At 34.6% G+C, this 25,407-nt stretch overlaps 1 pseudogene across 1 annotated transcript; it reads left to right on the top strand.

Annotated features, from left to right (window-relative positions):
* The first annotated feature begins 297 nt into the window (after positions 1-297).
* On the top strand, positions 298-1,867 carry LOC145117176 (flavonol 3-O-glucosyltransferase UGT89B1 pseudogene; annotated as a pseudogene). The gene is made up of 2 exons (XR_013712535.1): positions 298-317; positions 405-1,867. The product of XR_013712535.1 is annotated as a flavonol 3-O-glucosyltransferase UGT89B1 pseudogene (transcript).
* Positions 1,868-25,407: the final 23,540 nt, after the last annotated feature.

Below are 25,407 nucleotides of genomic sequence, written 5' to 3'. Positions count from 1 at the left end.
AGGTTTGAAGTTGCGTTGGGCAACAGGTGACATGATCCAAATTCCAAAAGACAGATAAGGTCAAAACGATCAGACTGATGGACCCACAAAAGGAATTCAATGTCAACCCCTCGACTTGTTTCCTCCCTCTATCATCAATTCAAGTGATTATATAGAATAAACGTAAGCCCTGACGTCATTTCATCGTTCATACCAATGTAATTAGCTTCTAAATAATTAATTAACAGTGAACATATAAGTATTCAAACGAACCACGCAAAACAACATCTTCATTAACCAAGATTCCACGTTCTACCAAATACCAATCTATCCAAATGGTGAGCAAACAGCACACGGTTTCAAGCATTAATTCCATTACGTTTTTTAAGCATATAAATATCCAACTCTCTCTATTCTTTTGACAGATCATCATACCTTTTAAACATGACTCACTCAGCCAACACAAAACATTTACTAGTCTACCCGTTCACTGGCTCCGGCCATATCATTCCCTTACTCGACCTCACCGACATCCTCCTCCGCCGTGGCCTAACCATCACCGTCGTCATCTCCCCCGTCAACCTCCCACTACTCGACCCTCTCCTCTCCTCCCACCCCTCTTCTCTCCACAAGCTTCTCTCCCCTGATGATGAAATCAACCCATCATCCCCTCACCCCCTTATCGGCAAAATAGTTTCCACTCAAAAACAGTTTGATCCCATCGTTAAATGGTTCAGATCCCACCCTTCGCCGCCGGTGGCCATCATCTCTGACTTCTTTCTCGGGTGGACTAGTGAACTCGCTTCCCACCTTGGCATTCAGCACGTGGTGTTCAACCCTTCAGGTGCTTTTGCTTCTTCTATTATTCAATCGATGTGGCGTGATGCGGGTGAGAATAAGAATAACGCCAACAATGGTGTCGACAAAGATGCTAGCTCCTTGATTTCTTTCCCGGAAATCCCTAGCTCGCCGGAGTTTCAAATGTGGCAGTTGCCACCAGTCTCACGTTACTTTATAAAAGGAGATCCGGATTACGAGTCATTCAGAAAAGGAATGTTGGCTAATATGACTAGTTGGGGGGTTGTATACAACACATTTGAAGATTTAGAAAAAAACTACATGGACCACATGAAGAAACAAATGGGTCATGATCGGGTTTGGGCCATTGGCCCATTACTTCCCAAAGATGGCATCGCTCGTGGCGGGCCAAGTGCAGTGCCACCTTATGAGCTACTCACATGGTTAGACAACAAACCAGATGAGTCTGTTGTTTATATATGTTTTGGAAGCCGGACCACATTAAACGAGAAGCAAATGAGTGCATTAACGGGTGCACTTGAGCTTAGCAATGTTAATTTTATTTTGTGTGGAAAAGGAAGTGATTCGGCGTTTGAAGAACGGGTGGGTGATCGGGGGTTCATAGTCAAAGGATGGGCCCCACAGTTGGCGATATTAGGACATCGGGCTGTAGGGTCATTTGTGACTCATTGTGGGTGGAATTCCACGTTGGAAGGAGTTTCAGCGGGTGTGATGCTGCTTACGTGGCCAATGGGTGCTGACCAATATGCAGATGAGAAGCTATTGGTTGACGAGTTGGGTGTTGGGAAACGAGCTTGTGAGGGTCGACCCGATAATGTACCTGACTCGGTTGAGTTGGCTCGATTGTTGGATGAGTCGTTGAATGGGGAGATATTGGAACGAGTTAAAGTGAAGGAACTAAGTCAAGCAGCTAGCAAGGCAGTCAAAGGAGGAACGTCGATAAGGGATCTAGATATGTTCGTTAAGCTTATATGTGAGCTCTAAATTCTTATAATTTAAGCAGCTAGCTAGCATGATTGACACGTAAATTAATAAAAAGATATATGATTATTAATCATAATTTTAGATACCCGCCTTTTATTTTACATACATGCACACCCCAGATACATACATCTCTATATATATTAAAAGAGAAACTTGATTACATCATCTTCAACAATCAGGTCTATTGATTGGCTTTCCTTTATAGTTCTCCACTCTTAGATCAATTTGATAATGTCATCCTCACAATGTTAATAGGATTTTTAAAATCCTTTCAGAATGTTGATTAAGGAAATAATTATTTTTTTGAATTCCGACATTTATAATTAAAATGTTAATTAAGGAAATAGTATCTTTAAATCATTCAAAATCGTTGACCCTTATAATGTTCAAAACCATCATTTAATCAAATCTCATTAAATATGCATCTAATTCATCTATTTTTGACAATTATTTGAATTTAATATAAAATCATGCCTCCTGTTTTCTAATTATCTGTTGAAAATCGTTAATTAGCTCTCATTCCTTATTATCTTCACCAATATTCTTTAATTCTAATCTTTGGAAATACTAATAATAGATAAACATATTGTCTCCAATTTAAAGTAGATTTTAAACGATTTCGTTTCTCAATGTACGCGTTTTGAAAATTATAAATAATTCTCACATTTCTCATTTTCTCCTTCACATGTCCGTTCTTATATATCAATGCACTATAGAAATTGAACAAAACAATACATCAACATTCACATCAGTTTTATTACGAATTTTCAAGGTATGTCCTTCTCCGCATGTGCTTTTTAAGATGTATATGTGTTGTGTTTCCCTTTTTTGGTACCTCTTATATGTGTTAACTAACTATTTGTAACTGTTCTCAGAGAAACCTGCATAAAAAGATTTACAACTTCATAAAAATATTAACAACTTCATCTTCTTTATATAAAGCAAAGTGTCGAATTTCTGCATCTACACAATTTATATTGACTCTTATAGATAGGGTCAGAGCCAATATAAGTGAAATATAGAAAATCATAGGTACATGAATATATCCAGATTTCTATAAACATTTAGAATTCGTATAATCATTTGTTATGTTATGAGATCCATCTATGAATTTTCTAATCTCCCAAACCTGACATAGATCAAGCAAAAATAGCTAATCCGCATCATGCAAATTCAAATTAACACGTGTATGTGTTGTGTTTCTCTTTGTTGGTACCTCTTATATGTGTTAACTAACTATTTGTAAATGTTTTCGGTGAATCCGTTCATTGCCCACTATATAAATTCAAATAAATTAAAATATATATATATTGTTAACAACATAGGTTATTCACTTTGATACTTTTGCATGCAAACTTAGCAACCAAAGTCTGGGGTTTTTTCTTTTACTTTGAATAATTACTAGATTATAACCCGCGTTAAACTCGGGAAACGCATAAAAACATACAAATGTCTACAGATATTGCATAATAATTATAAAAAATATTATGATTATTGATATTATTGAAATGTGTAGAAGATACATTGAAATCGATAAATATCTATAATCGTTGAAGGACCTCGTTGTATACAACATTTTTTGTTTTATTAGTTGAATGACATTCCTCGTCACATATGGTTATGATATTGTTATATAAGCATAAGTATTCTAATTAGACGTTCATTCCATAAGAATGTTACTTAATTTAAGCCTATATTGACAACCAATATACCGTTTTTTTCACTGTATTAACTATTGACAACTAATTCATGTATTCAAATAAGTCATAGAGTATAATTATTGGAATATTAAATGTTATATAGATTTAATTTTAGTATATCATCAATGAAAATTCTTTTTTAAATCATGATTGTTTTATTTTAAATTGATTATGAATATAAGTGCTAACTTTTATGTTTGTTCTTATTTATTTAGTGTTTCGCAAGAACTTTGCATTAGTCTCGGCGCAATTTTAAATAATTTTAATATATCATCAATGTAATTTGGTATATCTTTCAATTATATGAAATATCAAATAATGACATTTCGTTACTATTGTGATAATTTAGTTAATATATTGCATTTTTTACTAATCTTAACAATCTTATTTTTTTTCTAATAACCGTAACGTTTTTACTAATTATACATACAAATCTACTAATATTTTATAATTTTTTTTTATCTTACTTTATAATTTTTCATAACTATATTATTTTCAAGATTGACAGTCTTAATAGTTATTTTTTCAGTCTATTCAATTATATATTTCATTGTACAACATCATCGTTTGTATGTATTCTGAAATTTCATTTTAAAATGTTTAATGTTTACATCTTGATATTTTTTAATAAACTCGTGTAATAATTATGGAATATATATCTTGTTTGAATTAACATTTACTTCCTTCACTAAATTAAATTCCTCATTAAACGGATATATTTTGGTAAGTAATAATTATAATGTGGCAACATTATCTAAGACATAAATGTTTGATATACTTTTGGAGAGGAAAAATTGGGATCATTAAAATAATTTATATAAAGAGAATACAAATTTAAATTGGGAGAGGAAATTATGGATGAAATTACTGACGAAAATTATTTTGGAGGGAATTGTATTTTGTAAAGTATAATACTATGACAAAATTCGAAATATGTATATTGTTGTGTAAATTTATAAATTTTATTTTTACTATATAAAGATAAAACAAAGTAGGTTGGTATGTTAATAAAAAATTCAATGAACATATGTAACTAAAAAATGGAATTTGAAGATGAAAATTTAAAACTTAAAAGTATGAAGACATGTGATAAAAAAATGTGTGAAAGAGCTCTAACAACATTTGACCAATTTGTTAGTGAGAAGATCATAAATGGACCCTCCTATAATGATCAACGAATTATTTCCTGTATGACAAAAGGTGAATTATATAATTAGTGGATTCGAAATGTTTTAAGTAATGCTAAAATAAACATGTATATTGAAGTGTAGATGAACATGTCATTTTCATGCAAAAGATATTTTTTATGGTATCATGTAGAAAAATACTTTAGAAAATAAAATGTTTTAAACAAATATACTTAACTTAGATCCTCATCAACCAGGTTAATCAATCGTTTCTCCCTTGAATTTTCAATAATCACTTTCATGGGATTGGTCGACACAACATGACCAAGAAAATCTGGAACAAAAAAAATAAACGGTTGTTGTATTATAGATGTGTAGTACAATAAATATTTACGTGTAGATAAGGTAGAATGTAAAATAAAATCTTACCAAATGCAACACGAGTGTCGAGATTCTTGACTATTAAATCCTGGAAAGTCACAAAATTATAAGGATCCACCATAACAGCAAAATCATTCGATACACGAACTTTGGTTGTTTTGTAGAAACTATTCTTATGCTTATGATCAACCACCATGTAATCTCCTTCATTTATGGCCATACCAAAACTACTAATTTCCCTTACAGATCCTTCAACAAAGAAGGCTTCAAACGAACTAATGAGATTTTTTTATTGTTGCTTGTATTTTAGTGTCATGTAAGTGAAAAAAATTGGTTAAGTTTAAAATTTTATAAATTAAAAGCAACATAATAATAAAAAGAAAAAGTTGTACCTACTTGTCAATTAAAATCATGTCTAAGCTGCTGAACATGTTTGGGTTGTTTTTTAAGTTTGCTTCCAAAGCAAGAGTACTTGAACATGAATGTTTCAGGTTTCTTTGGATGCATCGATGTCAGCAACCTTATCAAAGACGATCTCATCACGATTGTTTTGTGTCAGAGGTGTAAAATGAAAGAGAAAACAATTAGAATTAGAAAGTACTTTTATATGAAATAAAAGGGATGTATACAATGTATTTATCTATAAAGAGGTATGATTTATAAAGAGGTATGAAAGCTATTATAATTGTCAACAAAATTGTTTTCATACTTAATTTCAAAGGATGCATAAATAGATTATATATTATTTTCTATTAAATCAACCTAAAATTGTAATAGGATCATACCAAAGTATTTTAAAATCATACCAAATTTAACCGGATTCTTATGACATAATAATTAAAAAAAATCATAATCATCTCTAATATATAAAAATAACATTTTCCTAATTAGTATCAATTCCAAATATAGTTAATTTCTATTTTGTTAAAGGTACGTAATATCTTTTCCTGATTATTTGAAAAGTTTCAGATAAGTAGTTAACCGATTTCATTTAATTTGTGACAAAAAAAATCGAAATATATGAATACATATATTTGATATAGGAACAAAAAAATAATCGAAAAAATATAAAAAGCGAAAAAAAGCTACTGACCTTCTACTGCACAACAACGAAGGTTTGAAGCAGAGAATAATGATGAAAGTTATAAACAATAAGAATGATGTTGTAGGAGAATGTTTGAAGAAAAGCAACGATTGAAAATAAGTGTGAACTACAAATTCAATGATGAATCGTATATGTATGTGATAATTTGAATCAGATTTTTTGGTATTAATGGTTTCCTAATAAAAATAGATTCTATATTATTGGTTTACTAATATAAACATATTTATATTAATGGTTGATATTAATGCCTTAATTGAAATGGTTTGTTACTAATATGTTTTTAAAGTTGATCATATTAAAACCTTTATAACAGGAAATTCAAGATTTAAAATATGGGAAGATTTTATTGGAATTATATACATTCCAATTTCAATAGATGTAAGTTAATTTTGTTTGAAAATTGGAAAGCTTTTATTGGAATTAAATACATTCCATTTGGGAAAGATGATGTCATCAATTTGATCTAAGGGTAGAAAACATTGGATTGAAATACAATCAAGGGGGTTCTGGAACCTTCCACTCAACTATTAGTTAATTGCAAACTAGTCCCTGCACTTTATAATTAATTCTTTTAACCCCAAAATTAATTCTGATTAATTTCTGGCTAACTATTAATTAAACATAATGATTTCTAATTAATATATTAATCTTTTAACATATTAATAAATCATTTATATTAATTCATTAATCTTATAAATTAATATCTCTCCTTTCATAATTTCCTTGTCCAGTTGCTAGGTTGAGGGCAACCCAAAAGGACTGTGCTGCTATCAATTCAAGTACATACCAATTATAGTTATGGGCTTAGACACCTAATCCAACAGTCTCCCACTTGGATAAGTCTGTAACTATAATTGCTAGTATGCCTTCTAAATTTGACCAGCAAATTGTAGCTTCCAAAAAGCTGCTGCCGAACTCTGACCCGGTCAGTTACGTGTCCTAAGATAAGTGATCATATAATCCTTCGTTCTGCTAGATATCCCTAGACAAAAGACATGAATGTAATCAATCTCTTTGTCCAGAATCTATGTTTCCCGATTCCTGATTTGTGATGATGTAGGACTTCTAATTGAACACATCAATTTAGTCCTGGCTGGGCCCAGCACATAAGTCAACACCAAATCATCAAGGGGCCCACATATATCGCTTTTCCGGTTAGGGCAAAAGGAACGAATAAACGTTGACTCATATGCTTGTATCTTTTACTCATCAAATTATACATGACAATACGTTTTATAACACCAAGTTACTGATGCGTTTTTGAATCACCAATGCATGACCGACTTGTAAATTACAACTCATATATCTTCGTTTCAAGATTATAAGATATTATCGTCTCAGTATTACTCGTGATGAATTCCATGAAGTGATACTCTGAGCGAGGGTTTATCCAGTACTCAAATCTCAATTTCTGAGTACTCATGAACGTTGCAGCAATTCTATTGTCATGTTTATCCTTCGACAATCTACAATCCAGTTCATGACAGTCTTAATTCACTACTTACTTCCAAAAGTATGAGTGACTGTGGAGTTTGAATAATCTTATTATTCGGGAAGTAAAACATGCAAAAATGAAACACAATAATAAACAATTGACAAAAGGCAGAAACCAAACTTATAAATAATACTTTATTATTTAATCACCAAAAGTCAATTACATTTACTTTGTTACAAGTTTCAAAATAAAACTAATCTAACTACTAAAACTAATATCATCTTTCAGTCCTATGCTCCGAGCATGCTGAATATGCTTAGCCCTACTCAGACCCTTTGTGAGGGGATCTGCTGGGTTATCTTCAGATGACACCCTCTTTACTATAAGATGGCCTTCTTCAACTCTATGTCTGATGAAATGGTACTTTCTGTCGATATGTCTTGTCTTACCATGATCTCTCGGTTCCTTTGTCAAGGCAACCGCTCCTTCATTATCGCAGAACAGTTCCATAGGCTCCTGGATGGTGGGAACAACTCCGAGATCCCCGATGAAGTTCCTTAACCAAGCTGCTTCTTTCGACGCTTCACTTGCTGCTATGTACTCTGATTCACAAGTAGAATTAGCCACCGTATTTTGCTTGGAACTCTTCCAAGTAACTGCTTCTCCATTCAGTAAAAACACTCAGTCCGACTGAGAACGGAAGTTATCTCTATCCGTCTGAAAGCTGGCATCACTGTAACCATCTACTCTCAAAGTATCACTGCCACCAAGCACAAGGACCCAGTCCTTTGTCCTTCGCAAATACTTGAGTATATTCTTAACTGCTATCCAATGAGCTCTACCTGGGTTTCCCTGATAGCGACTGACCATGCTCAAAGCAAATGCCACATCAGGGCGAGTACATGTCATAGCGTACATGATCGATCCGACAGCGGAAGCATAAGGTACACGACTCATGTCATCTATTTCAACATCTGTACTCGGGCATTGAATCTTACTCAATTTGGTATTGCTCTGGATAGGTAGCTCTCCCTTCTTGGAATTTTCCATAGTAAACCTCTTTAGTACCTTATCCAAGTATGTGCTCTGAGTAAGTCCAATTAGTCTCTTCTTTCTATCTCTCAATATTCTAATCCCAAGAATATAGGCAGCTTCTCCAAGGTCTTTCATGGCAAAACACTTTCCAAGCCAAGACTTAACTTCTTTCAAGGTTGGAACGTCGTTACCAATGAGTAATATGTCATCGACATACAACACCAGAAAAGTTACTATACTCCCACTAGCCTTGATATACACACAGAACTCATCTTCACTTCTAGAGAAACCAAACTCTTTGGCTTTCTCATGGAAGCAAAGATTCCAACTGCGAGATGCTTGTTTCAATCCATAAATGGATTTCTCAAGCTTGCACACTCTATTGGGGAACTTTGCATCAACAAAACCCTCTGGCTGACTCATGTAAACATCTTCAGCCAACTTCCCATTAAGGAAAGCAGTTTTAACATCCATCTGCCAGATTTCATAATCATGAAAGGCAGCTATGGCGAGCAATATCCTAATAGATTTAATCTTAGCCACTGGCGAGAAGGTCTCATCATAGTCAACCCTTGGGGTTTGAGTGAAACCTTTTGCAACCAGTCGAGCCTTGAATTGTGCACATTTCCATCCATGTCTGTCTTCTTCTTGAAGATCCATTTGCACCCAACTGTCTTACGACCTGGTGCACTATCAACCAAATTCCAAACTTGGTTGTCATACATGGACTTAATCTCGCTGTCCATTGCCTCTTTCCACTTGGAAGCCTCTGGGCCTGCCATTGCTTCCTTATAAGTGACTGGTTCATCTAAGTTTACCAGTGTTCTGTCACTTATGAATGTGTCACCATCTGAAGTAATATGAAAACCATACAACTCAGGTGGCACACTCACCCTAGTGGATCTTCTAAGAGGTAATGAGTTATCGATTGGTTCAACAGGAACTGTTTCCTCTGGTTGAGTGCTAGTGTCATCTAAGGTTCCTTCATTGGCTGACTCTTGAATTTCTTCAAGGTCAATAGTGCTCCCACTGTCCTCTTTGAATATGAGCTCTCTTTCAAGAAAGACTCCTCTTCGTGCTACAAAGACCACGTTCTCACTAGGCATGTAGAACAAATATCCAAAAGACTGCTTTGGGTAACCAATGAAAACACATTTCTCACTTCTAGCTGCTAGCTTGTCGTGAGTCTCTCGTCTTATGAAAGCTTCACAACCCCAGACTTTAATATGTGCTAACGAGGGAACTTTCCATGTCCACATTTCGTGAGGTGTTTTGGCAACCTTCTTTGTAGGGACAAGATTGAGGATGTGGGCGGCTATCTCTAAGGCATACCCCCAGAAGTGAATGGGAAGCGAAGCCCGACTCATCATAGAACGAACCATGTCTAACAAGGTTCGATTACGCCTCTCAGCTACACCATTTAACTGTGGTGTCCTAGGAGGAGTCAATTGTGAGACTATCCCACATTCTTTCAGATAGTCGTTAAACTCGATACTAAGATACTCCCCGCCTCTATTGGATCTAAGTATCTTTATCTTTTTGCCCAATTGATTTTCGACTTCATGCTTAAACTCTTTGAACTTTTCAAAAGTTTCTGACTTATGCTTGATCAAGTAGATATATCCATATCTGCTATAATCGTCAGTGAAAGTCACATAGAATCGATTAGCATCTCTTGTAGTTGATCTGAAGGGCCCACACACATCTGTGTGTATGAGATCCAAGAGACCTTCACCTCTTTCACAAGACCCTGTGAATGGTGATTTTGTCATCTTTCCCAAAAGACAAGATTCACACATATCATCTGATTTTAGGTCAAATGATTCCAACACTCCATCCTTTTGGAGTTGGGCTATGCATTTCTTGTTAATGTGTCCAAGACGACAATGCCACAAGCATGCCTTGTCTACACTATTAGACAAGTCAATATTAAGTACACTATTTCCTAAGCTATCAACACAAGTCACTGTTTCATACACATCATCACAAGGTAAAGCTTCAAACATAAAAACACCATTCTTATAAACAGAAATTGAACCATTCAAATCATTAAAAGAATATTTGAAACCTTGTCTGAACAATGCATGAAATGAAATAATGTTTCTCGTCATCTCAGACGAATAGCAACAATTTATTAAATCTAATCTAACATCATTGCTAAGCAGAAGCTGATAAACTCCGATCTTGGTCACTGGTGAAGACTTTCTGTTTCCCATGATCAAGTTTATCCTTCCTCGCTTTATCTCCTCACTTTCCTTTAGTCCCTGCAAATCAGAACAGATATGAAAACCACATCCTGTATCAAGGACCCATGAACGAGAAGATAATGAGTTATTAGCAGAAATAGTGTAAATACCTGCCGAAGATGGCTTCACTTTGCCATCCTTGATATCTTGCAGATATTGTGGGCAAGATCTCTTCCAATGCCCCTTTTGATTACAGTAAAAGCAAACGGCCTCTTTTGGATTAGAAACATAGGGAGTGGAACCATTGGGCTTAGCCTTTGGGCCATTACTAGACGACCCAGCTTGAGCCTTGCTCTTCCAGTTTTGCTTGGGAGGACCTTTCCTCTTTTTCCCCTTTCCCTGTCCAATAGCCAACACAGGGGCACTTGTAGGCGTGGAGGGTATACTTTTACCCTTCATTCCTGCCTCAGCTGTCTGCAACAAGTTGTGCAATTGGGCCAAGGTCTGCTCAGTATTGTTCAAATGGTAAGTTAGAATAAACTGACCATAACAATCAGGTAGTGAGTTCAAGACCATGTCAATGGCCAATTCCTCATCAAAGTGAATGTTGAGCTTAACCAAACGCTCTATGTAGCGTTGCATTCTTTGCACATGTGACACAACCGATTCCCCTTCTTTCATCTTGCAAGCCATGAGTGACTTGACTACTTCAAACTTTTCTTGACGAGCTCGCTTATGGTACTTTTCCATAAGGTCCTTGTTCATCTCAAAAGGCCAGTAGTCCTCATAGTACCTCTGCAGTTCTGGGGACATGGTTGCCACCATGATGCACGCCACTTTGGTAGCATTATCGTAATGTTTCTTGTAGGCAGCAAGATCTTCAAGAGTAGCTTCAGACTCATCAAGCTCTTTGAGCTCCTTTTCAAGAACATATTCTTTGTTCTCAAAACGAAGAGCCATCTTGATGTTGCGCATCCAATCGTTATAGTTTGAGCCATCCATAACGACTTTGGAGCAGATATTGAGCAAAGAGAAGTTCTGGTTGGAGGAGGATGAAGCAGAAGTGTTTCCAGGAGTAGACATCTGAAAAGAAAGAAAGTTTTAGTTAGATTTCAAGATACCTCAATATAATAACCCAAAGATAAAATATCAAGGTTAGGATCCAAGTATGAAGATTCACAACTTAGAAATGGGGTGCCGAGATCCAAGTGTAAATTTCATAAAGGTAGGTGAATGACGATTCACCAATTCCACCATTAGACGAAACAAACGAAGTGAAATTCCTAATTCTTTTGAGATACATTGAAACTATTCAATGACATGTTTTAATCTCAGATTATGCTCTTCTATTTGTGACTGGGATGCCGAGGATCACAAACAAGATGTGAATAACCATGCAAATGTGCTTGGTAACCTCATTGTCTTTATCATTAACTATTGATGTGCTGGTAAACCACACACGCTCCATCAAAATGACAATTATGAGATACCCATTACTACTCTTTATTAGTGCCCTTTAGTGTGCTGGTTAACCACACACGCTCCACTAACGACCAATAAAGCATAATGTGCAATTTCATGGATTAGCATACTTTTCACATTTTTCCTAAAGTAACTAGAGTTGGGATTTTAAAAAATATTGTTCTAGTACTTTCTTTAATGTCATTATACTTTTAATGAGAAGTAGTTGTCCTATCAAATCCGTTCTGCTAACGACCCTCCACTAATCAAGGAAGCGGTGGGTGAGAGTGGACACCCATTCAACTACCATTTTATAGGCAGTTTCCTTATACCCCCCTTATAGATTAGCTTCGTGAATGAGGCATACTAGCGATTTGACTGACCATATTCTTATACATATATAATATTAAACTTTTAATCATAATACATATGTAGGGTGTGTTTTAAAACATTTTAAAACTTCAAGGGTTTATATAAATTTCGAAATTCAAACTATTAAATTTAAATTTAAATAAACCAATTAACTAAATTTAATATTTATCTTTTAATTAACTATTAATCAAATTATTAAATCTTGTAAGGATTATCTAATTAAATTAATCAATTAATTTAATCCTAATCCTTATCCCTCTAAATTTCGAAAAATAGGGTAAGGATAATTATCCAATTAATCTAATTAAGTAACAATTATCCAAAACAAGAAACCCTAAAACTTCTAGCAATTTCGAAATTTACAAGGGAGGAGGCTAGGGTTTTCAAAACCCTAACCCTAATTTCGATTAGGGTTCTTTGGAGGCTAGGGTTTTCGAAAAAACCCTTTTATCCAAAACCCTAGAAATCGAAAATTTGGCCTTTAGGGTTTAATAGCTATAAACCCTAATTTGCAATTCAACAATTATAGCAATTCAATTGAAAACAAACAATGGCTCTGATACCACTTATGGGTTTTAGGTAAAACAAATAAACTAGAAAACAATTCCTATGTTCACATGCAACCTACTTGGGATCTATGTTTTAACTATTGAACATATAACTTTGAATTGCAAAACAAGAACCCTAGAGGAGAGAGGCTAATTTCGAAATTAACAAACTAGGGTTTAGGAGTTACATACCTTTCAATTGTTATAGCAAACAATTGATAATCCTCTTGATCTTGATCTTGATCTTCTTGGAAGCTTAGCACCACAAATGTAATGCCTCTAATGGAATCACACCCAAGAACTAGCAAGAAGGAAACTTGGAGGAGAGAGGATGGAGAGAGTATGCAATTTCGGCCTTAGGGTTTCTTCCAAAGAAATCAGTGACCTCAAATGTGAGCCAGGAGGCTCCTTAAATAGCTGAGGGATCTAGGGTTTAGGGAAAACCCAAGTTATCCTTTGCTTAGGGCCTAAGCAAGATCCAAATGCCTTATTTGGACCCCTTGGACGAAATCTCTAGGGTTTCCCCTAAGAATTTCGTCCACCTCCTTCCAAGGGGGTTCTGGAACCTTCCACTCAACTATTAGTTAATTGCACACTAGTCCATGCACTTTATAATTAATTCTTTTAACCCCAAAATTAATTCTGATTAATTTCTGGCTAACTATTAATTAAACATAATGATTTCTAATTAATATATTAATCTTTTAACATATTAATAAATCATTTATATTAATTGATTAATCTTATAAATTAATATCTCTCCTTTCATAATTTCCTTGTCCAGTTGCTAGGTTGAGGGCAACCCAAAAGGACTGTGCTGCTATCAATTCAAGTACATACCAATTATAGTTATGGGCTTAGACACCTAATCCAACAGTTAACAACATAGGTTATTCACTTTGATACTTTTGCATGCAAACTTAGCAACCAAAGTCTGGGGTTTTTTCTTTTACTTTGAATAATTACTAGATTATAACCCGCGTTAAACTCGGGAAACGCATAAAAACATACAAATGTCTACAGATATTGCATAATAATTATAAAAAATATTATGATTATTGATATTATTGAAATGTGTAGAAGATACATTGAAATCGATAAATATCTATAATCGTTGAAGGACCTCGTTGTATACAACATTTTTTGTTTTATTAGTTGAATGACATTCCTCGTCACATATGGTTATGATATTGTTATATAAGCATAAGTATTCTAATTAGACGTTCATTCCATAAGAATGTTACTTAATTTAAGCCTATATTAACAACCAATATACCGTTTTTTTCACTGTATTAACTATTGACAACTAATTCATGTATTCAAATAAGTCATAAAGTATAATTATTGGAATATTAAATGTTATATAGATTTAATTTTAGTATATCATCAATGAAAATTCTTTTTTAAATCATGATTGTTTTATTTTAAATTGATTATGAATATAAGTGCTAACTTTTATGTTTGTTCTTATTTATTTAGTGTTTCGCAAGAACTTTGCATTAGTCTCGGCGCAATTTTAAATAATTTTAATATATCATCAATGTAATTTGGTATATCTTTCAATTATATGAAATATCAAATAATGACATTTCGTTACTATTGTGATAATTTAGTTAATATATTGCATTTTTTACTAATCTTAACAATCTTATTTTTTTTCTAATAACCGTAACGTTTTTACTAATTATACATACAAATCTACTAATATTTTATAAAAAAATTTTATCTTACTTTATAATTTTTCATAACTATATTATTTTCAAGATTGACAGTCTTAATAGTTATTTTTTCAGTCTATTCAATTATATATTTCATTGTACAACATCATCGTTTGTATGTATTCTGAAATTTCATTTTAAAATGCTTAATGTTTACATCCTGATATTTTTTAATAAACTCGTGTAATAATTATGGAATATATATCTTGTTTGAATTAACATTTACTTCCTTCACTAAATTAAATTCCTCATTAAACGGATATATTTTGGTAAGTAATAATTATAATGTGGCAACATTATCTAAGACATAAATGTTTGATATACTTTTGGAGAGGAAAAATTGGGATCATTAAAATAATTTATATAAAGAGAATACAAATTTAAATTGGGTGAAATTATGGATGAAATTACTGACGAAAATTATTTTGGAGGGAATTGTATTTTGTAAAGTATAATACTATGACAAAATTCGAAATATGTATATTGTTGTGTAAATTTATAAATTTTATTTTTACTATATAAAGATAAAACAAAGTAGGTTGGTATGTTAATAAAAAATTCAATGAACATATGTAACTAAAAAATGGAATTTGAAGATGAAAATTTAAAACTTAAAAGTATGAAGACATGTGATAAAAAAATGTGTGAAAGAGCTCTAACAACATTTGACCAATTTGTTAGTGAGAAGATCATAAATGGACCCTCCTATAATGATCAACGAATTATTTCCTGTATGACAAAAGGTGAATTATATAATTAGTGGATTCGAAATGTTTTAAGTAATGCTAAAATAAACATGTATATTGAAGTGTAGATGAACATGTCATTTTCATGCAAAAGATATTTTTTATGGTATCATGTAGAAAAATACTTTAGAAAATAAAATGTTTTAAACAAATATACTTAACTTAGATCCTCATCAACCAGGTTAATCAATCGTTTCTCCCTTGAATTTTCAATAATCACTTTCATGGGATTGGTCGACACAACATGACCAAGAAAATCTGGAACAAAAAAAATAAACGGTTGTTGTATTATAGATGTGTAGTACAATAAATATTTACGTGTAGATAAGGTAGAATGTAAAATAAAATCTTACCAAATGCAACACGAGTGTCGAGATTCTTGACTATTAAATCCTGGAAAGTCACAAAATTATAAGGATCCACCATAACAGCAAAATCATTCGATACACGAACTTTGGTTGTTTTGTAGAAACTATTCTTATGCTTATGATCAACCACCATGTAATCTCCTTCATTTATGGCCATACCAAAACTACTAATTTCCCTTACAGATCCTTCAACAAAGAAGGCTTCAAACGAACTAATGAGATTTTTTTATTGTTGCTTGTATTTTAGTGTCATGTAAGTGAAAAAAATTGGTTAAGTTTAAAATTTTATAAATTAAAAGCAACATAATAATAAAAAGAAAAAGTTGTACCTACTTGTCAATTAAAATCATGTCTAAGCTGCTGAACATGTTTGGGTTGTTTTTTAAGTTTGCTTCCAAAGCAAGAGTACTTGAACATGAATGTTTCAGGTTTCTTTGGATGCATCGATGTCAGCAACCTTATCAAAGACGATCTCATCACGATTGTTTTGTGTCAGAGGTGTAAAATGAAAGAGAAAACAATTAGAATTAGAAAGTACTTTTATATGAAATAAAAGGGATGTATACAATGTATTTATCTATAAAGAGGTATGATTTATAAAGAGGTATGAAAGCTATTATAATTGTCAACAAAATTGTTTTCATACTTAATTTCAAAGGATGCATAAATAGATTATATATTATTTTCTATTAAATCAACCTAAAATTGTAATAGGATCATACCAAAGTATTTTAAAATCATACCAAATTTAACCGGATTCTTATGACATAATAATTAAAAAAAATCATAATCATCTCTAATATATAAAAATAACATTTTCCTAATTAGTATCAATTCCAAATATAGTTAATTTCTATTTTGTTAAAGGTACGTAATATCTTTTCCTGATTATTTGAAAAGTTTCAGATAAGTAGTTAACCGATTTCATTTAATTTGTGACAAAAAAAATCGAAATATATGAATACATATATTTGATATAGGAACAAAAAAATAATCGAAAAAATATAAAAAGCGAAAAAAAGCTACTGACCTTCTACTGCACAACAACGAAGGTTTGAAGCAGAGAATAATGATGAAAGTTATAAACAATAAGAATGATGTTGTAGGAGAATGTTTGAAGAAAAGCAACGATTGAAAATAAGTGTGAACTACAAATTCAATGATGAATCGTATATGTATGTGATAATTTGAATCAGATTTTTTGGTATTAATGGTTTCCTAATAAAAATAGATTCTATATTATTGGTTTACTAATATAAACATATTTATATTAATGGTTGATATTAATGCCTTAATTGAAATGGTTTGTTACTAATATGTTTTTAAAGTTGATCATATTAAAACCTTTATAACAGGAAATTCAAGATTTAAAATATGGGAAGATTTTATTGGAATTATATACATTCCAATTTCAATAGATGTAAGTTAATTTTGTTTGAAAATTGGAAAGCTTTTATTGGAATTAAATACATTCCATTTGGGGAAGATGATGTCATCAATTTGATCTAAAGGTAGAAAACATTGGATTGAAATACAATCAAGGGGTCATTGATTGTGTTTCCTTTATATGTTTCCTACATTTAAGGAGATTTTTATCAAAGTTTCCGTTTATTTTTCTTAAAACAAAAACCTTATGACATCATCTTAAACAATTAGGGTCATTGATTGTGTTTCCTTTATATGTTTCCACCCTTAGATCAATTTGATGATGTTATCCCGACCAAAATGAATTAAAATATTCTAATATGACAGTTGTGATTAAAATGTTAATTAAGGAACTAATATCTTTAAATCCTTTCAAAATCCTTGACCCTTATAGAGTTTAAAACCATAATTTAATCAAATCTCATTAATTATGCATCTAATACATCTATTTTTGACAATTATTTGAATTTAATTTAAGATCATGCTTCTGTAAAGCCTTTGGGTTTGTGAAATTTTAAACAAGATTTCTGTTAAACAAGGTAATTCAAATTTCCAAAAATAAATAACCTTTCTGTAATTAACTTAAATTCATAACCTGCCATCTAATAATTCGTACCTCTGCACCTTTTAGATGATTTGCATATGATTTAGTCTCCTATCATAAAATCTTAAATCATTGTAATCGTTTCCATATTCAAATTTCAGTATAATGTATATATATGATTTCCTATTTATTTTATTATTCATATAAATTACTGAATTATTTTGGTTGTTTTTCAAATCCTTTACTCTACATAATCATCATCGACGACACCAACATCTACATAAGGTTAGCAAACTGATTTCGCTTATTGACTTTCTTTTGTTGGTTGTTAATGTATTCAATTACATGTATGTATGTATGTGTGTTTTACGTGATGTTGTTTTACATAGTTTCTTTCGATTGTAAATCAGTTGATTACTGAATTTGCAAAGTGTTTGCTTTTCTCCTTTTTTTGGGGGGTTAATTTTTTTTCTGAATTATATCTCCTCTTCCTTTACAATCTGTCATCCAACTTTGTTTGGCCAATGCTATTTGGTTTTGGGTTGTATGGATTTGCAAACATTTTTTTTTGGTGGGCAATAGAGGGAGGTAACCTTTTCCTTCATTAAAACAAGATTTATGCCAACAACAATCATTGTCCATATGAAGAAGCAATTTTTTAAAATTAGACATAAATTGAGAACTAGGAACATTTATTTGCTTCTTGTCATTCAATTTGCAATAGAACTATGGCATAAACTGACTCTGATGGAGCATATCGATCTATTAGGAAACAGTACAGGGGCATTTTCGTTAATTTTGATACGATAACACATATTAATCCTTTGTTTTGGGTCCTTTTTGTTGACTGATTTGGTTAGTTTCAAATTCCTTTGTGAAAATTTGGTGTTTTTCTTGGCTTTTGGTGCAAGTGTATGGTTTATAATTTTTTTTTCATTTTTTTATTTATAGAAAAGTACTTTGCTATTTGCGTTTACGTCTTTATAAAACAAAAAAGTTTTATTTTTTGGTTTATGCGAGATTCTGTCTTAAAGTAATTATTTTTGTTAAACAGAAATAGCAAAAGGTTTTAATCTAAAATTATTAAAATATGATTAGAGGCATTTTTAGCTATTTGGCTATTCGATCAAGGCCCAGATGTCAAGTTTGCAACCTGTGAAATTTTTACATCTTATTCGAAGCTTATGGTTAGTTTAGTTCTCATGATATAACTAATGCATAACATTATGCTTTGAATGTAAAAAAAAAAATCTTGTTTTTAAATAAAAATGTGGGTTTAAAACGAAAAAAATATATTTATACGGTTTAAAATGTAATAAAAATATATTTATACGGTTTCAACTGGAAAATGGTCAACATTGAATAAAATTGGAAAAAATGATGTTCGATTTGGAACAAAAAAACAGAATGTCAAAATTGAAAAAAATAATTAAACTTAATGTCAAAATCCAAAAAAGCGAAAACTTAGTGTCTTTTGTGGGAAAAAAATTCAATTTTGACATGTCAGCATGCCACATCAGCAGGTAACTGGGTTGAACGGTCAAGTGAAACATCCCAAAAACACAGTCCAAAATTTTCGTTTTAATATTTAATATAAAACCATAAGTCATCCAAGATCATAAGAAATCCATGAGTCATGTATCTCAAAACATCATATCAAATATTGTGACAAAACAAATGATAAAAATATCAGAGTGAACTCCCAGGCTAAGAGACTATGGTGTGTGCCATGCCATCATCACGGGCCCTTCACTGCGCTAGCTGAAGTACCTGAAACCAAAACTGAAACTGTAAGCACGAAGCTTAGTGAGCTCCCCCAAACTACCACATACCATACTCATCACATATCACATAATCACATAACTCTGGGACTACTCCCAACTGCATCGGGACGAATCCCGACATCGGCTCACCCGACATCGGACTCCTTCCCGGCATCGGGCTCACCCCGGCATCCGACCGCATCGGGCATCGGGCTCACCCCGACATCGGGCTTGCCCCGGCATCGAGCTTACCCCGGCACATACACAACATAACATATATTATAACACATATCATAATCACATAATCTGCATCGGGGCCACCCCGGCATCGGTTCGAGGTCCGGAACATATAATCATAACATTCAAACTAGCATACATCGGGCTTGCCCCGGCATCGGGCTTACCCCGGTACATATAACACATAACACATAACATGCATGAATCACAAAGACATCAAGCATACATAACTACTTATCGGGACCGCCCCGACATCAGATCGAAGTCCGGAAACATACAATTGCATCAGATCTAAATCCGTAACTACTACTATCTAGTCGGGTCGGCATTGTGGTCGTAGACCCGTTCCTACCGGAGGAAGACTCACCTCTCAGTCTGGCTGCTGAAAACTCCTGCACAGTAACTCTGTCTGCTGCTCCAATTACTCTCCGGCTATTATGACCAAATAACACTAAGTCAAATACTGAGGATTCCTTTATGGGTAAAAATGACCACTTTACCCCTGGTCAAAGTCAAAGTCAAAGTCAACTCGCAGTCAACCCAACTCACCGAGTCCCTCTACCGACTCGTCGAGTTCAAACGGTTATAACATCGAGACATCTCGATTCTACTCGTCGAGTCTCTCCTTGGACTCGTCGAGTTCTTTTGCTTCCGAGTCTCACTCATGTCCAACTCGTCGAGTCATCTCCTTAACTCAGTGGTTTCACTCATAATCAAAGAAGGGTTTAGGGACATCGATCCGACTCGTCGAGTCCCAAGAACAACTCGGCGAGTCCATTGCATGCTCAGATTATACAATTGATCCTAGGTGATTCCACTGCCTCTAATTCATAGATCTGGACTCCTTATGCTAGCATAACACGTAAAGTTGCTAACTTTACGTGCATGCATGATGCTATGAAGCTAAATCACCCAAAACAAGCTAGAAATGAGAGTCTAGGGCATAGAATGGGATATTGGCCGAATAAAGGTGGAAACTTTGAGCTTCTGGAGCTCAAGAGTGCCTAGATCTAAAGTCCTTATAGTCCCAAAAGCTCTCTACCCGAAATTAGCTTGGAAAGGACCCAAAAGTGACAACAACAAGCTCTCAACAAGATCTAAGTGAAAAGTAAACCAAGGTACAAGCTTTATACCTTCAAGGGCTCTGAAATGCAACAAAAACTCTGGATCTCCTGCCTCTTCTTGAATCACCAATATTTCTCTTCCTTCTCCTAACTTCAAATCACACAAAAATGGCAAGAAAGGCTTTAGGACACTCAATGGTTGCTAGGGTTTCGAGAATGGACTGTGGAGGTGATGGAGGCTGGGTGGAGGTCCATAATGTTGCTTAAATAGGGTGTAAACCCTGAGGATTAGGGTTTCCACCTGATGGACCTACTCGCCGAGTCCATACATGGACTCGTCGAGTAGACCTCTTAAACTCCACGGTCCAACTCGCATCTACTCGACGAGTTAGGGCTACCAACTCGTCGAGTAGCTCTTATAAAATGAACATTTAGAGAATTACTTTCGTACCAGGAATGGGGAATTACAATTCTCCCCCACTTGTCTTAGACTTCGTCATCGAAGTCTGCTGAATCTGGAAACAACTCCGGGTAGTGCTCCCTCATCTCCTCCTCGGGCTCCCATGTCCACTCTGAACCCTTCCGGTGGTGCCACTGCACCTTCACTAACTCTACTCTCTTGTTCCTCAGCTCCTTCACCTTGCGATCTAAAATCGCCACAGGTCTCTCGATGTAATTAAAGTTGTCATCAACCTGAATCTCCTCCAAGGGTATCACCGCTGAAACATCCACCAAACACTTTCGTAACTGGGAGACATGGAACGTGCTGTGGATCTGACTGAGCTCCGCTGGAAGGTCTAACTGATAAGCAACTCGGCCCACCCGGGCCAAAACCCTAAATGGACCAATGAATCTGGGACCCAGCTTGCCCTGCTTCCGAAACCTAATAACACCCTTCCAGGGTGACACCTTCAGGAGGACCATATCGCCCACCTGAAACTCCAAGTCCGAACGTCTCTTGTCGGCATAACTCTTCTGCCGACTCTGAGCAGTCTGCAGCCTGTTCCAGACTTGCTGAATCCGATCCGTGGTCTTGAGTACCACCTCTGTACTCCCCATGACTCGCTGACCGACCTCAACCCAACAGATTGGGGTACTACACTTCCTCCCATAGAGAATCTCAAAGGGAGGTTGGTCTATAGTGGAGTGGTAGCTGTTGTTATACGAAAATTCCGCTAATGGAAGATACGTATCCCAACTGCCACCGAAATCAAGCACACATGCTCGAAGCATGTCCTCGAGAGTCTGAATCGTCCTCTCGCTCTGCCCGTCCGTCTGAGGGTGGAAAGCGGTGCTGAAATGGAGACGAGTACCCATCTCGTCGTGAAACCGCTTCCAAAATCTGGAAGTAAACCGGACGTCTCGGTCTGACACCACTGAGACATGCACTCCATGACGTGCCACTACCTCTCACACATAAATCTAGTCCAGCTTCTCGGCCGAGATGCTCTCCTGAATCGGTATAAAATGAGCGTTCTTGGTCAATCGATCCACGATGACCCATATCGAATCAACCCCGCGTGCGGTCCTGGGAAGCTTAGTAATAAAATCCATAGTTATATCCTCCCATTTCCACACGGGAATATCCAACGGATGCATCTTGCCGTGGGGCCTCTGGTGCTCTGCCTTGACCTTCCTGCAGGTCAGGCATCTCTCCACATACCAAGCTACGTCCCGCTTCATTCAGGGACACCAGTAATCGGGTCGAAGATCTCTATACTTCTTTGTCGCCCCTGAATGGATGGAGAATCGAGACTTGTGGGTCTCATCCATCAACACCTGTCGTACTCTGCCCCAGTATGGTACCCAGACTCTCCCATGAAGAGTCAACAATCCTCGGCTATCGTAGTCAAACGAAGCTACTCGACCCACTATCCTCTCGCACTTCTGGCGCTCTTCCTTCACGCCCTCAACCTGTTGGGTTTTGAGCATTCTAACACTCCTATGGTGTACATGCAACCCTATAAACCTTGGATCTATGTTTTCTCTATTATACATGCAAATATTAACTATTCCACGGTTTCATCCTAACTAGCATATTATGAAGCACCTATACTACAAAGTTCTAGTTAGATGACATACCTTTTGATGTAGCTTGATGTCTTCAAGCTTTAAGAGCTTAGCCCCAATAGTGTGGAAGCCTCAAATGGAATCACAAATCACCAAAACACATTGGAAGAACTTGAGAGAATATGTATGCACACTAAAATCGGTCCACTCTTATTTTCACACACTTGTGCCAATTTTGTGAGCCAAGGACCCCTTTATATATTATCGAGGATTAGGGTTACATCCATGTAAACCCTAATACCCATGACCTTCCATTTACATAGGATCCATGGGTTAAAAGCTCCATGGACCATCCATGAAAGCTTAGCCCAACCTAAATGAACTTGGCCCATTCCATATATATAAGAGTCCATATTTAATTAGTTCTTTTTGATCACTTAATTAATTCTAAATTAATTCTTGATCAATACTAATTAAATAATATGATTCCATATTAATATATTAGAACTTATAATATATTAATATAAATCATAAATATACTATTCTCAAAAGATTATCCATATAAATTGTGCTGGTGAAGTGCAACCCAAATGGACCATGCCAGGTCGGGTCAAGTACATACCAAATATAGTTATGGACTTAGACATTAATCCAACAGTCTCCCACTTGGATAAGTCTAAAACTATTATTGAGTATGACTTCAAAACCTAACTGGCAATCGTAGCTCTTAAATCCACTGTCGAACTCTAACCTTGCCGATGAACTCTGACCTTTGTCAATGACTTGTCCATTAGATAAGGGATCATATATTCCTCCATTCTAGATATCATATGGACTGAGACATGGATTATCAATCATTCTCTCTGTCCATTTGTTGTTTCCCGATTTCCGATTTATGATGACTGACTGATTAAACAAATCAAATCAGTCCTGGTTTGGCCAAGCACTCACATGTGTCATCGTTAAATCATCGAGGGGCCCACAGATATCGCTTTTATCCCGAAGGTAAAAGGAATGGATAAACTTCGACTCATATGGCTTGTTCTACTACTTGTTGAATCATACACAAAGGCACGTTTTATAACATCGAGTTACCAATGCGTTTTCGTGCAATCAATGTATAACCAACTCATAGTAACAACTCATATCTCTAGGTTTTAAGAATATAAGATATTATCGTCTCATGATCACTCGTGATAAAATCCATGAAGTGATTCAAATGAGCGTGAGTTGAATCCAATACTCAGAACTTATGAGCACTCATGAGTGTTGTAGCACCGCTTTGTCCAACATCTTAGACCTCTACAAGCCAACCCATGACAATCTTGATTCATATCTACTTCCAACATATGACCGACTGTGGATAGTTTGAATAACTTAGTCATTCAGGAAGAATGACCTAGTTTATTCTGGAAGTCAAAACATGCAAAATGAAACACAAGAATAAATGAATCAAATATGGTATCAAACCCTATGAATATAAATAGACCACTTTTATTTATCACCATACTGATTACTCATTATTTCATTGTTTCGGTTTTATGAACTTTATACCTGAATTAAAAACACTAGTTGTCCCATGCTCCAAGCATGTACACTATGTTTTTCTAAACAATAGCTTTGCCATACACCAAGTATGCACTCTATGTTTGTCTATGATCCTTACTTTGTGAAATAAACCAATTGAGCATAATTTCAATGATTCTAATTTCACACTCCCAAATCCTTATCGAAAAATGTGAGAATTTTAAATTCCTATCATTTATCGAAATCTGTTTAGATTTTAAACTTATATGCACTGACCCTCCTGTAATGAATATGTACAAAGTCACAAAGACTTGTCAACAGTCATTATAAGGTATTCCAATGGAGATCAACTCCATGGAAACTAAGTCTCATATTCAAAGTACATTGCTTTGGACATGCTTCTTGCATTAAGTTTTCTAATCTTACACAGATAACTTCCATCTATGGAGACAACTCCATATTCTCATTTTGACTATCACTTCTGAATAAGAGATGCCTCTTTTCAGAATATGTCAATATGGTCCTTCCAAAATTAGCACTATACTTCCAACTGTCCCTGAGCAACCAATCTTTGGTAAACCTCAGATTGTCCTCGACAATTGCTTAATCATTTTAGTCATATCCAATTCTAGACCTTTTCCCTTCTTAATGCCTCTGGGCATTTGGAAAAATTTAGAAATGACAAATATTATAGCACATGCAATCGATCCTGTACCCAAAGCAAATGGTACACGATTCATGATGTCTCACATAAAGACATGATTCTAGACCAGTCTTTTGCTACAATATTTTTATTTGCCATGTTTTCAAAATTTGACTATGAAGAGGGATGTCGTAATCATAATCGAATTTTGAGAACGCAATATATAGAAT

This window comes from Lactuca virosa, chromosome 5 (assembly GCF_052849685.1).
Source record: "Lactuca virosa cultivar CGN04683 chromosome 5, Lactuca_virosa_CGN04683_v6, whole genome shotgun sequence".
NCBI lineage: Eukaryota > Viridiplantae > Streptophyta > Magnoliopsida > Asterales > Asteraceae > Lactuca > Lactuca virosa.
The sequence above is the reverse complement of the archived record's forward strand: the minus strand, read 5'-3'. Positions and strand labels throughout refer to the sequence as shown.